The sequence below is a fragment of the Podarcis melisellensis genome (assembly GCF_964234715.1).
Source record: "Podarcis melisellensis genome assembly, chromosome: Z".
In the NCBI taxonomy this organism is placed as follows: domain Eukaryota; kingdom Metazoa; phylum Chordata; class Lepidosauria; order Squamata; family Lacertidae; genus Podarcis; species Podarcis melisellensis.
In genome coordinates, this window is record NC_138547.1 from 19431646 (window position 1) to 19445805 (window position 14160).

At 44.1% G+C, this 14160-nt stretch overlaps 1 long non-coding RNA gene across 1 annotated transcript; it reads right to left on the reverse strand.

Moving 5' to 3' along the window:
* Nucleotides 1-6701: 6701 nt before the first annotated feature.
* LOC309361382 lies at nt 6702-13851 on the reverse strand. The gene is made up of 4 exons (XR_014164460.1): nt 13794-13851; nt 12840-13018; nt 8908-8944; nt 6702-6808 (listed from the first exon to the last, which is right to left on the reverse strand). It is a non-coding gene; the product is annotated as an uncharacterized lncRNA (long non-coding RNA).
* Between the last annotated feature and the right edge of the window lie 309 nt (nt 13852-14160).

A 14160-nucleotide genomic window follows, 5' to 3' on the forward strand; every position in this document is an offset into this window, starting at 1 on the left:
GAGTCCACCCAACTTCTGCTTGAAACCTCCAAGAAAGGAAAGTCCACCACATTCTGAAATGATTTGCACAGCAATGCCCTCAGATTTTTTTTAAAATCGTATGTGCGTGTGTAACCACAATTTATGTAGGTAATATTGGAGGATGTTCAAAAGAGGTCAGATGCCATTCTTCTACTGCTGCCAATTGTTGTTGTTTCCACAACGACATAAGTTATTGGAATATGCAGAAATAGCTAAATTAATGCGTAAAATTTGACAACAGGGTGATGAAACATTTCAGAAAGAATGGGAAAAATTTATGGCGTATATAGGAAAAATAAGGTGAAATAGCGAAACCAGTAGAAATGAAAAAAAAAACCTCATAATGTGAAATACAAAGAAAATTATCAGATAAGAAAAATAATAAGAAGCAAAATGTATAATGTGAGTAATGTAAATAATAGTGGTTGTAAATGAATACAGACAGACAACAAGAATTGTATATATAGAAGGATTTATTTGTTTTTGGACATATCATGGGCAAATATGGAAGAAGAAAAGCAATAGATAAAATGGATGACGACAATGCGGAAAAAATTAGATATGATATTAAAATACCAGAAGAAGGAAGGAAGGAAGTCAGCTCTTAGGAGCAAGTATAAATGTAAAATGTAAAACAATATTTATATGTGGAGCATGTAACTGAAAAACCAATAAAAGTCATTATATAAAAAAAGCGGTCAGATGGCCACCTGTAGTAGTAGTAGTAGTAGTAGTAGTAGTATTAACATCATCAACAACAAATTTCTTATACCTCGCCCATCTGACTGAGTTGCCCTAGCCACTCTGGGCAACTGTCAGGGATTCATTAACTGCATTGCAAGAAGATTGAGCTAAAGAATCCTTGAGGTCTGTTCTAGCCAGGGGCAGTGCCTCCCATTTTGCTTCACCATCCGTCCTTATGTGTGATATGGTGGCAACCATGAAGCTTCAGTAGCAGTGCTGGCTGCAGGCAGGATCTCATGTTGCAATACCTCATGCATTCCTCTAGTGCTGCTGCTCTGCTAGAGCGGGGGGGGGGCAGGGCCTGGAGGGGGGACCACCTCAGGCTCCTGCTACTCAGTGTGGCTGCCTCATTTCGCTTCATGGGTTGGATGACGCTGCTTCTAGCTCTATAGTTCTATAATTCTATTATGCCACAAAGGTTTTCCAACAGAGGTCGGGTGATAACCTGTCAAGCATTCTTTAGTTCAGACTGTCCTGGATTCACAAAAATAGTCCCAGTTTCTGAATTTGATCCCAGGATGTCCTGCTTTTCCTAAGGATGTCCCTATTTTCAATGGAGAAATGTTGGAAGGTATGGAGTTAGGCAACCCCGCTCCTCTGGTTTGCCAGAAGCGGCTTAGTAATGCTGGCCACATGACCTGGAAGCTGTATGCCGGCTCCCTCGGCCAATAAAGCAAGATGAGTGCCACAACCCCAGAGTCGGTCACGACTGGACCTAATAGTCAGGGGTCCCCTTTACCCTTTAAGTCAAGGAAATAAGTAACTATACAACCTTTAGAAGACATCTGAAGGCAGCCCCGTATAGGGAAGTTTTTTTATGCTTATTTTTTGTTATGCTTTTATATAAACTGGAAGCCACCCAGAGTGGCTAGGGCAACCCAGTCAGGTGGGCAGAGTATAAATAATAAAAATGATGATACCAACCTGTCCATATCGTTCTTCAATTGGGGTGCCCAGAACTGGACACAGGACTCCAGGTGGGGTCTGACCCTGGCAAAATAAAGTGGTGCTATGACTTCCCTAGATTTGGACTCTTTAAATGGACTTCTATTGATGCAGCCTAGAACTGCATGAACCTTTTTTTTGCTGCTGCCTCACCCTGTTGACTCATGTTAAGCTGTGGTCTACAAAGACCCCTAGATCCTTATCTCATGAACTACTGGCAAGCCAGGTGTCCCCCATCCTATATTTGAGCACTTATTCCATGTGAATCCTCCTTTGTCCCCAGTCAGTGTGGATCTCCTTTGAGATAAACGCAGAAGGGCTTGATGGTACATTTGCTTCTAGTTATTTGGACATACCAGCCTTCCAAAGCCCTGGGCAATGTGTAATACTTCAGACAATTACATTTTATTTAATAAGGAGCAGTGGACAAGATAAGCGAACCCTCTTCTTCGAAGCCTTTAACAACTTGGGAAATTTCCAATATATATTCAAATTGCTCTAGCCACCCGTTCTGCACTCAAGACATCCTTATCACTTCCAGCTGTCAGTGGGGATATAGGTGGCAGGCGATTCCGAGGATGGGTCTCTGGGACAGACGACTCCTTTGATCTTCATGGCACCAAATATTAGTGGTGGGAATGGGCTACATGACATGAACTTGTTTCCAAGAAAAATGAATACTGAGAAGCATCAGCAGAAAATCATTTCTCCTGCAAGACACATCACTCTGGGCCACAAATCCACAACTGACCAAGCACATCCCAGATTTTGAAGGTGAAAGGGACTCCTGGGTCAGCTTCTTATGTATACTGTAGTTCCCAAACTTTTTTTGGTTCCATCAACTAGTGGTGATTTAGTGGTTAGACTGTTGGCCTAGGACCTGGGAGAGATTAGGATTCAGATCCACACCAGCCAGAAAGCTCACTGGGTGACCTTGGGCGAGTCACTCACTCTCAGCTTAACCTACCTCAGAGGGTTGTTGTGAAGGTAAAACCAGAAACATGAACACCAACTTGAGCATCTGGGAGGAAAAGGTGGGATATAAATGTAATAAAGTAATAAAGAAACAAACAAGCAAGCAAACTTATCCCCAGTGCCCCCTACCCTATACAAAGTAGTAGTCAGTAGTTTGCACAACCCACTATAGAAGGTAATATAATACAATAAAATTCAAAAGAGCAGCCATTGATAGCACATTTATTCACAATCCAATTAAAACTATTGAGTTTAATTAATTCAACCTAATTGGTTAACTTGATCTGGTGATAGCAGCTTCCAAAAGTCTGGGAGACATTTACACCTCCAACACCCTGTTGCCTTTTAGTGCCCCTCCCCAATAACCCTATTGCCACCCCACAGTGTGGTACTATCCACTTTGGGCACCACTGGAAGGAGTGCAGAGGAAGATGAGCAAGATGAACAAGAGCCTGGAAAGCAAGTCTTGGGTGGAACGGTTGAGGGAGCTAAGATGTTTAGAGAAGAGAAGACTGAAAGGTGTTATGAGAGCCATCTCCAAATATCTGAAGGGCTGCCAGGTGGAAGATGGAGCCGGCTTGTTTTGTGCTGCTACAGAGGGCAGGACCTGAACCAATGGATTCAAAATGATAAGAAAGGAGATTCTGACTCAACATCAGGAAGAATGTTAGAAAATTCAGGACAGTCAAAGGAAAGTCCTTCTTCACACAGCACAGAATTAAACTATGGAACTCCCTGATTCGGCATAGTGGGATCATCATGTAATCAAATCCAGCAGGATTGCCTAGATTGATGTTTAAAGGAGGGGGGGGGGGAGGCACCAAAACTGCAGATGGAAGAAACAATCCACAATGAACAGGAAGCAAACAATGTACAAGAAACGTAAGCGAGGTGTGAGAAGAGTAGTTTCATGGGGTGTATTGTGGGCAAAAAATGAAATACAGTCTGGTTGGTTTGTTCTTTAAATTAGGTGGCTAATCTTTACAACAACCTCAATGTTGCCTTTATATCCCATAGTAAACCATGTTTCTTTAAGGGTGGTAGCAGCACTGATGAATAGCAATCTTCTTTCAGCTTCCAGATTTTTTTTTTTGTGGCTGAGTTTTTTAAAGTGTAAATTACTGATGACATGTCATTTCTATAAGATTTGTTTCAAATCATGTACTTTAATTGATAGTTTTTCGGGGGGCAGCAAGCTGCATATTTTGTAAGCCAATTTCAGTGAAGTATGGTACAGAAATATGGTTTCTGTACAGAATACAGAAGTATGGTTCAGAAATATGGTACAGAAATGTCTCACATGCACAAACACTGACAGCGTGCATATGTGTGTGCTTACCTAGAGCATATATGCACACATACACACACTTATCCAATGTGTATAATGTGCTAATGTGTATGTATATATGTATATTTACACACATCCTATATCTTTCTCACACCGAAAGTTTTTCTCCCAAGCTAGTGAGAACGTGGCACATTGGTTTTCCCTCTAGGAAATAATGAATTCTCATTTAAAGGAGTGAATTAAACCATAAATACATAGAAGTGTGTGTGTGGGGGGGGACTATGGAACTCCCTCTCACAGGAGGAATTGATGGCTGCCAACTTGGATGGCTTCAAAAGAGGGTTCTCCAAATTCATGGAGGAAATGGCTATCAATGGCTACTAGCCACAATGGCTGTACTCTGCTGTACTCTGCCTCCACAATTGGAAGCAGTAATGCTTCTGAACCAGTTGCATGGTATCTTGTGTTTGAGTTTCCCATAAGCATCTTTTTGGTCCCTGTGAGAACAGGATGCTGAACTAGATGGTCCATTGGCTTGATCCAGGAGGCTCATCTTGTTTTATCACATTCTTATGTTACAACTCTACAATTCTATCATTCTATCAATGGGTCACTCTGAAGGGTCTGGGTGAGCTTTGGGTCCTCAATCTTTCCTGACAGTGGCTTCTCCTCCCCCCTGTCCTTTGCTGCTCATAAGAAGAGCCTGCTGGATTAGACCAATGGCCCATCTAGTCCCATCCTGTTCTCACAGTGGCCAACCAGATATCTCAATGGGACTCCCACAAGCAGGACTCTAGTATACCCTTCCCTTCCATGGTTTCCAGCATTCAGAAGCATTGCAGAGAATAGTGCTTGTGGCTAGTAGTAAAATCTTCTTTTAAAGCCATCCAGATTGGTGGCCACCACTGCCTCCTGTGGGAGTGAGTTCCACAGTTTAACAATGCACTGCATCAAAAAGAACTATCTGAAATACCCTAAATCTATATCTGAGAAGAGATGAGTAGGGGGCTAAACTGTGCGAGAACATGATACATCTCTAATTTGAAGAAATGACCCCCACCCAACCAGAGAAATCTAGCTTGGCACATCTGTCCTGTCATGTAAATACTGGAGGATTTGATCTGAATACCAGTTGCAAAGTCTGCTCCTGCCACTTAGCCGGCCATACAACACAGGCAATTAGCTAACAGCGTCTCAGTAAATATTTCATACTTTATAGCAAAAGGCTGTTTAATTTTTCATTCTTTTAAACCAGCTTATGAATGTTTTATGGTAAGGATCTCTCCCTTTAATTTTTTTTGGGGGGGAAGCTGAATGGACATTGGCATGTGAAGATCCCTACTAAACAGGGGTGCCAACTTGAATATTGAGGGGGGAGGTAAGCTCCGCTGTGCATAATCAAGCACAAGATGCTGTTCACATACACCTTTTGAACAGCAATGCCCATAAACTTTTGGGGGGGGCAGCTCCCTCAACTATTTTAGGAGGGACAAAGGGACCTTGGTCCCTAAAAGTTTGCTTCTATGCTAGTAAATCAGATGTAGGTATCTGTCCAAACCACTGTCCTCTATGTGTGACTGCTGCAACTTTCTCTGGTGGATAATGGGCAGATGTGTTTAGCAGATCTGCCAGCCAGGTGGGGTGCATGTTGCTGTGTGCTGCCTGCTAAGATCTCATAGAATCAAAGGACTGTAGAGTTGGAAGGGGTCCCCAAGAGTCATCTAGTCAAACCCCCTGCAATGCAACAGCTGCTGCTTCCTGCACAACATCCTTTTACTTCCAGGCTTATTTTATTTCTGTAACTGTTCAAAACATTTTCATGAATCATAGCTCAATAACCCCTGACATTCAACTTCTGGTTAAAAAACTTCTAAGGAAGGAGAGCCCCCTATTTAAAAAAACCTCCAGTGAGTCAACTTTCTGACAGCAAGAGCTATCCAAGAGTCAGAGGGCATACCAAGGGTCCCTTACATCCTTGGCCAGGAGCAGTACTGGCAACCCTCCCACCCACCCCCCACAAAAAACTTGCTGTGACAGTGGCAGTGTAGTGCCACACACACATGTATGTCATACACAGAAGAAAAGCAATGCAAAGAAAGAGGCCCTGTTTTACTGCTATAGCTGTTTCACTTTTGAGAAGCAATATCGCCATTAAGTAAAGGTAAAGGGACCCCTGACCATTAGGTCCAGTCGCAGACAACTCTGGTGTTGTGGTGCTCATCTTGCTTTATTGGCCAAGGGAGCCAGCGTATAGCTTCCGGGTCATGTGACCAGCATGACTAAGCCACTTCTGGTGAACCAGAGCAGTGCATGGAAACACTGTTTACCTTCCCACTGGAGCTGTACCTATTTATCTACTTGCACTTTTGACGTGCTTTCGAACTGCTAGGTTGGCAGGAGCAGGGACCGAACAATGGGAGCTCACCCCATCGCGGGGTTTTGAACCGCTGACCTTCCGATCAGCAAGCCCTAGGCTCTGTGGTTTAGACCACACCGCCACCCACGTCCATTAATATCGCCATTAGAAACCCCTTAAATAATCAGCCAGCACAGGAATCAGCATCCGAAACCCCACAAGTAAAACTTGCAAATCTCAACAGGTTTCACACTGAGAGACTGTTTGAAACACCCCAGAAGATACCAGCATTTGTCACCTGCAAAGTTAGTGATTTAAGGGGTACAAATCAGCCAGATCTTCCCTCCTGCACCCCCACAAAAGGGAAGCAATACTGAAGGACTGCGCTTGCTGCGTGAAAGGGCTTTGCGGGATCCAAACACAATGGAAAGTATCTGGTTCCCTCTTCAGCACATCAAAAGGTTTCCTGGGGAGCAGGGCTGAAAGGGAAGGTCAGAAGCTGAACAGCTGACAAGAGCTTCCTTTTCCTTTTGTGGTCAGTCAGGAGCAGTGGGCAAGAGCCAGGATGCTGCCCTCTTGGCTATCTCTCCAGCAGCCTGCTTCCCTCACCGCTAGTTACCTATAGGTGGCTACGGAACATGCCACCCAGGAGTTGGCAGCCCAGTGCCCCCTGGGGCTGCACACTTGGTAGGGGCCAACCTCACCAACCCCCCAGGTACACCTCTGCCAAGAGTGGAATAGATTCCTTCAGAAGGTGGTGGGCTCTGCTGCACTGCAAGGGGTTGGCTTACATAATTCTCGGGTCCCTTCCAACTCTAAGATTTGGCAATTCTGTGATTCTCCCTCACCCAATATAATAACAAAAAAATTGGTGAGAAAACAGACCCATGGCTGGAGATCTGGCATGTTGGGTCAAACCAAAATTCAGCTTTTGCTTCTGTCCTGAAAATCATTACGAAGGGATTCAATGTTTTTAAAAGCAGTTGAAATTTATTGATGCCTTTTTTTCATTTTTTGCATTTTCCAAAACAGGAACAGAGAGCATATCTAACCCTTCCCTCCACCGCCCCACTTACAACCATACCAAAAACAGCATATCTACATATCTGTACCATATGACTTCCCTTCCAACCTTTTCCTGGTTCCTTTGCTTTTCTACTACTCTGTGTAATCCACATCTCTTTAATCATCCAATTTGTTATCTATTGAGTGCTCTATCTGTTTCAGCTCTGCTGGATTTACACGAGACCTGCTTTATTGATGCCTCTTAAGGTAGGACAATTAAGTGTTGACATGCCAAATAGTGTAATTATTTTTTTAAAAAATAAATAAATCCCAGGTTTCCTTCCTAAGACCTAACTAAATTCCTGCATTAACTGAGAGGTGAGATCATAACCAACTTCAAATCAGATATTTGAAGGGCCATCAGGTGGAAGATGGAGCAAGCTTGCTTTCTGATGCTCCAGAGAAGAGGACCAGAACTGATGGATTCAAATTGGAAGAAATGAGATTCCAACTAAACATTAGGAAGAACTTCCTGATGGTAAGAGCTATTCAACAATGGAACGGGCTCCTTTGGAAGATGGGAGGGTTTCCTTCAATGGAGGTTTTGAAAGAGAGGTTGGGTGGACATCTGGCAGGGATTTTTTAGCTGTGACTCCTGCATTGCAAATGGGTTGGACTAAATGACTCTTGGTGGCCTCTTTCATCTCTACAATTTGCTGATTCCAGAGCCATCCATTACTGAGAATGCTGTGTGTGCGTGCAGACTGAATTAGAAATTAGAATCTAAATACAAACATTCGCAAACAAATCCCCCTTTCATTCCAGAGCTCTATTCACATGATAAGTTAAAAGTGTTCTATTAATGAATTGTATAATAACATCTGAGTGCTGAGGCTGTTGCCTCAATCTGCCCATTTATTCTCTCCTGGTATCAAATTCCACTGACGTCTCACCCTCCTCCACATGTCCAGCTTCCGAGAGAGTGCTATCTTCATTAGCAGAGAGAAACTGATATCGTCCATTAACTGACCCCCTTCCTCTGCAGTGACCCCCTCTTAACAAATTTGCACGCCCCGGGGGAATGTGACACTCTGTGCCCAGGCCCACATGGAAGTCGTCTATCATGACAAGCAGGTGCTGCCTGTGTGTGTGTGTGTGTATATATATATATATATATATATATATATATGTGTGTGTGTGTGTGTGTGTGTGTGTGTGTGTGTGTGTGTGTGTGTTATTTTTGCAGGGGGAGAACCAGGATCCATATGCAGTATTAGTGGAAGATCGTTTTCTACCTGAAGACTGTGGGAGGAAAAATATATGAATCCCTGTGGACCCATGTGTGTGGGTGAACAACAAAAGAATTTGCTGGGTGCCTGGATTCGAAATGCAGGACTTGTACACAAGAGCGTTCCAGTAGCAGAGTATTAAACTCACAAAAATAAGCAGCACAGTGAATATAGGTTGTCAAATCTTTCTTATCCCATTTACAATGCACCTTTCTTTCTACCCCATTTGCAAGGAACAGACCACAAACTGCAAAGTACCGGTAAGTTAGAAATGCTTTACTTACAGATTCATAGGTTTGATAAATGTGTTGTTCCATGCAGCTGCAAAGAGAAACACAGGCAGAATATTTTTGGGTAGAAAGTACTGTATATAATTCCAAACACATGCTGTAAACTCAAGAGCAAGCTTATGCATGTCCTTTATTACATGATGCAGAGAAAGAGGAAGTTGAAAAGCTTCACTTCCTTGGGAGCATGACCTGAGTCTGTCTAGCAATAAAACTCTGTGGTCCTTAACCATTTCATGCAGTCATGCACAGTTATGCAATCTCCCACAAAATTGAGAGGGGTGCTAATTTCAGGACTTTAAGAGCCTGAAAGATAATTGAAAGAAGGATGTCATTGAATTATAGATGGCAGGGAAAGACGATGGCTTTGGAGAAGAGTTACGGGGCAAGGGGAGTGAATATTTTGACGGGAGAGATTAAGGGTCCAGGCGTGTGTGCTTGTGCTTCCGAAAACCTAGAAGAGGGTGGTTCCAGAAAGCAAATATTCATAAACAGAATCAAAACGAAGAAAATTAATTTCAATAGGGATGAATGAAAGGTTCCTGCTTAGGCAGGAATAACTAGATACAGAAATATAGAATTGGGGGGAGGGCATGTGGTTTGAGAGAAGTCCATGCAAAAAGGATTGAGATGTTTTAGGAGCCCGCAAGCTTAACATATGTCCACAGTATGATGCAGCAGCACAAACAGCTAATGCAGTTCTAGGCTGCATCAAGAGAAGCCAAATGTCTAGATCAAGAGAAGTGACAGTACCACTCTATTCTGCCTTGGTCAGACCCCACCTGGAGTCCTGTGTCCAGTTCTGGGACTAGAGGTCGGAAAACCAAGCCTTGTGAGGAATGGCTGAGGGAGTTGGGCATGTTTAGCCAGGAGAAGATGAGACTGAGAGGAGATACGGTAGCTGTCTTCAGATATAGAAAGAGCTATCCCATGGAAGATGAAGCAAGCTTGTTTTCTCTTACTCTGGAGGATAGGACCTTAACTTCAAGTTACAAGAAAGGAGATTCCAACTAAACATCAAGAAGAACTTTCTGACACTAAGAGCTGTTTGCAGTGGGACAGACTCCCTGGGAAGCTATTAGAATCTCCTTCCTTGAAGTTTCTTAAGAGAGGTTGGGTGGCCAGGGAGCCCTTTAGCTCTGATTCCTGCAGTGCAGGAGGCTGTAGCAAATGACCCTTCGTGGTTCGTTCTGACTCTACAGTTATATGATTCTATTGTGATTGTGTTTCTGCAGGACATGTTTGCAATATACAAACTCCCCCTTACACACACACACATTCAAGCAGCTTGAAAAATTAACCTATTAAATACAACTCTGGGGAGTACAAAGATCTGAAGACCTGTTAAAAAAATGAAAAGGGTCTTTTGTTCAGCTGCCTTCTGCCCTGCTGTTGCATTTGAATAAAATTGTAGCAGGCAAGAAGGGAGACTCAACAAAGGAGGAAAAGGCTTCTCATGAACAATGAAATGAAAGCAGTCTAAAATTCTACAGTATTTTAGCATTCTGGGACTGTCATGTATTCTAGGATTCAACTGGAGATTAAGGGGCTGGCTAGGAAGAATTTCCCACAAGACCTGTGGAGGGAGGGAGGGAATGGGCAAGCATTGGAAGGCCTTGCAGGGCGCAAGTGTCACCCGGGAGTAACATGTGCTGGGCTGGTGGTAGCTGAGGATTCACAAAACACTGCCAGCTCAAAAATTCTGAAACCATTACCATAATCTGAACTTCAAACCCGTTTCAGACAATGTAACTGGTAAATTGCTTGGCCTTAATCTGAAGAAACTGGTGTGGCTGCAGAAGGATCTTACAGATGAGCTGAGATTTAAGAAGGCCATGTATAACAAATGGAAGAAAAGTGAAATCAAGAAGGAAGAGTATACACCAGGAACCAACAGCTGCATGCTGAAGGTCATGCAGGGCCAAGCTCAGAAATAGTTCAGGATTGCAAGAGAGGTTAATAATAATAATAATAATAATAATAATAATAATAATAATAAGTTTCTTTAGTAGGGTGGGAGAGCTGGGAAAAAATCACATCTAGAAACCAATGTGCCCCTTTCATTTTAGATAGTACATGGGTAGACGAGTCTAAAAAGGCCAGAACACAAATTTTCACAGCCCTCTAGCAGCTATGGTGGCTCATTTACGAGAAGTAATGTATTTAGTATTAACTCTGAAAGTGTTAACTCTGACCAATTTTAGCCTCCTAGAGCAAAATATACATTGGGATTACCCCCCACCCCAATCATAGAACCACAGAAACATGGAATTGTAGAACTGGAAGGGACCCAAAGGGCATCTAGTCCCCTCCCCACTGTAGATATGACCATAAAACCTTTATCCGGCCCCCTCCATTTGATTTAACAGCATCAAACATGAAAGAAAAGAAAATGCTCAGAGTGTACTTCACGTTTCAGAGACAGAAACATCCCTCCCACTGTATAGAGGTCTCATGATTCACACTGTCATTAAAGAAAAATATATATAGATAAACTCTCATCTGGGCCTGAGTGTTACATATAATTGAGTGCAAGAAGTATCAGCCACAGTAAGAAATGTACTGTGTAAACAATGCATGGAAAATGATGTGTGCCTGTCCAAAATGTGTTCCATAATAATAATAATTCTGCAGACAGAGTCATAGAATTGAAGGGACCCTGAGGATCATCAAGTCCAGCCCATTTGCAATGCAGAAATATGCAGCTGTCTCATACAGGGATTGAACCTGCAAACTTGGCTTTATCAGCATTCTGCAGCAGTGCACAGTGGGCACATATGTGCCAGCTGTAAAACACACACACACACACAGAGGGAGAAAGTGCTGAGCTCTGGGCGACAGGGACCATGTGCCCCTTATCACAGCACCAGGGTGACCCCACAACTGGGTCCCTACCCGGTCACCCCTGCCCTCCACCAGCCCAGGAGGCAGAGCCAGGTCCGCGCGCTTGCCATTGGCCGCTCCCTAGTCCTCCCCCCCGCCGCCCGGCAGCGCTCGGATACTGTCCTGGCACCTTCTAAACACAAGGTTGGAAGTCAGGGGGAGCATCCCTGGGTGGGGAGTGTGAGCCCCGCACCAACCCCCGGAAGGCAAGAGAAGGCCTAGGACAGGGGTCAGCAACCCGCGGCTCGGGAGCCGCATGTGGCTCTTTTACACCTTTGCCGCGGCTCCGGGGTGGATACTAGCGAGGGGAGGAGGCGCATTATGCACCCCGACACTCCCCACTGTGGTGGGCGCTGTACTGGCTGTGACGTCGCATGGGGGCAGTGCGTGTGTTAGTCACGCACCGTCCCAACGTCACCTTCCTGCCTCCTGCCCGCTACATTGTAAGGGGCATGTACGCTGGTCACTGTTTTGAAGGGGAGTGAAGAACACACAAACACAAAAAGGTAACTTGTTAATTTAACTTGTTTAATTTATTTCTATGAGGAGGAGTAATTCTGAGGGGTCAAACAAAGAAATAATAAAAAAGTGACAAAACGTTATTTTTATAATGACGAGTTTTGCGGCTCCCAGTTTTTTTTTCTTCAGAAACGGGTCCAAGTGGCTCTTTTTGTCTTAAAGGTTGCAGACCCCTGGCCTAGGAGAAGGCAGCCACAGCAGATTCTGGGACTACCGGTTCAGCGCCCTGGGCTGGGGGAAGCAGGAGGCTGGGAGGGCCAAGCCCCCGAGGGGAAGGGGCCGAGGCAAGCCGGGCAATGAAGTCATGGCGGAGGAGCTGCCCGGACTCAGCCCTGCCCTGCAGGCAGACATCACGGAGCAGCTCAGTCACAGCCGCTGGGCTTTTGCCTCCCGTTCTCAACCCCCTGCCAGGGTCTGGAAGAGCAGAAGGGCAGCTGCAGTAGCAGGAGACACAGCCTGAGGGGGGCGTGCAGCTTAGGATATATACAGTGGCACACCATTACTGATCAGGAGGAACCCCTGCTTACCAGAGTCTGGCTGCTGTCCAATCACCTGGCGCGCCGGCGGCTGGAAAAGTGGGGAGGCGGGGACGTCGAAGCTCAACGATTTGTTGCTGCTTCTGCTTCTGGCAGTCGTTAACTGGGGAGGGGGTGATGCTGGATGTTGGGACTCCTGCTGCCACTAGCGACGCTCCTTTGGTGCTTAGCTATGGCCGCCAAAAAAAAAAGGTCTCAGGGACTGCATGCCGCCCGCGGGCCATATGTTGGACCACCCAGATCAAACGGGATTTGCATTCTGAACTAATAATGTGGCAACTCCTTTTGCAACAAAACCAGGCAAAGGTCGGCCAGATGCCCGTCCAATTTCTGAGGTCTGCTCACTGGCTGCATTACCATTCCGGGGCTCCCATGGTTTTAATGTTTCATTTGCATCTCGCTCACATCTCATCACTGTTCTGGGAAATCTAAAATGCATCTTTAAAAACCGAGTTACAATAATTTTTGCATATTAGATACCATCATTGGCATATTAAAAACAGTTCTGCATGGAAAACAGTTGGAAGGCAATCTCTCTGGGACCATGCTAGAGTGCATTGAGCAGGCAATGGGAAGGAAATGGTGAGGCTCCCAATTATGGAAACAACCAGAGTGGGCAATTTTTGGGGTCTTCCCAATGAAAAAGCATCCATCTCAAAGCATGCAGCAAATTTTTATAGGATAGGCTGAAGCAATGAAAGTCTAATGTCCAGATTAAGGGAAGAGATACAAATAAAACAGCAAAACAATTAAGAATATTATTTATTGTTTATTTATTTCGTAAAATTTACGTACCTCTTGATTGCAAAAAACCTCAAAGCAGTTTACAAAACGATAAAACAATAAAATTGAGAAAGATTCACACCCATAATTTAAAATGGATATAAGTTAAAATACTAAAAGAGATTAAAATGTTTGTTTTTATTATTTACATTTATAGCTCACCTTTTCCTCCAAGGACCTCAAGGTGACACATGTGGTTCTAGATGCCTCTTGGTAATCCCTTCCAACTCTCCAGTTCTATGATTCAATGATGACCATCTTGCAGCAGAGATGGTGTCATCTGCAATGAAAAAAAAAGGGGGGAAGTGGGCATTGCAGAATTGAAACTAGCTCCCATCTGGATGTGATGCTGATTCAGCAATTTCACAAAAGGTTTTGTGTTTAAAAAATGAAACATTCAAGTTTTCCCCACTAAATATTTAAGGCATACATGAGGCTAAAGCACCTGAAGAATGGTCTGTATCTGGTCCCTGTAAGTGAAGCAGAATTGGGGGCTGGAGAAAAAATGATGAGACCACGCTTATAGAGA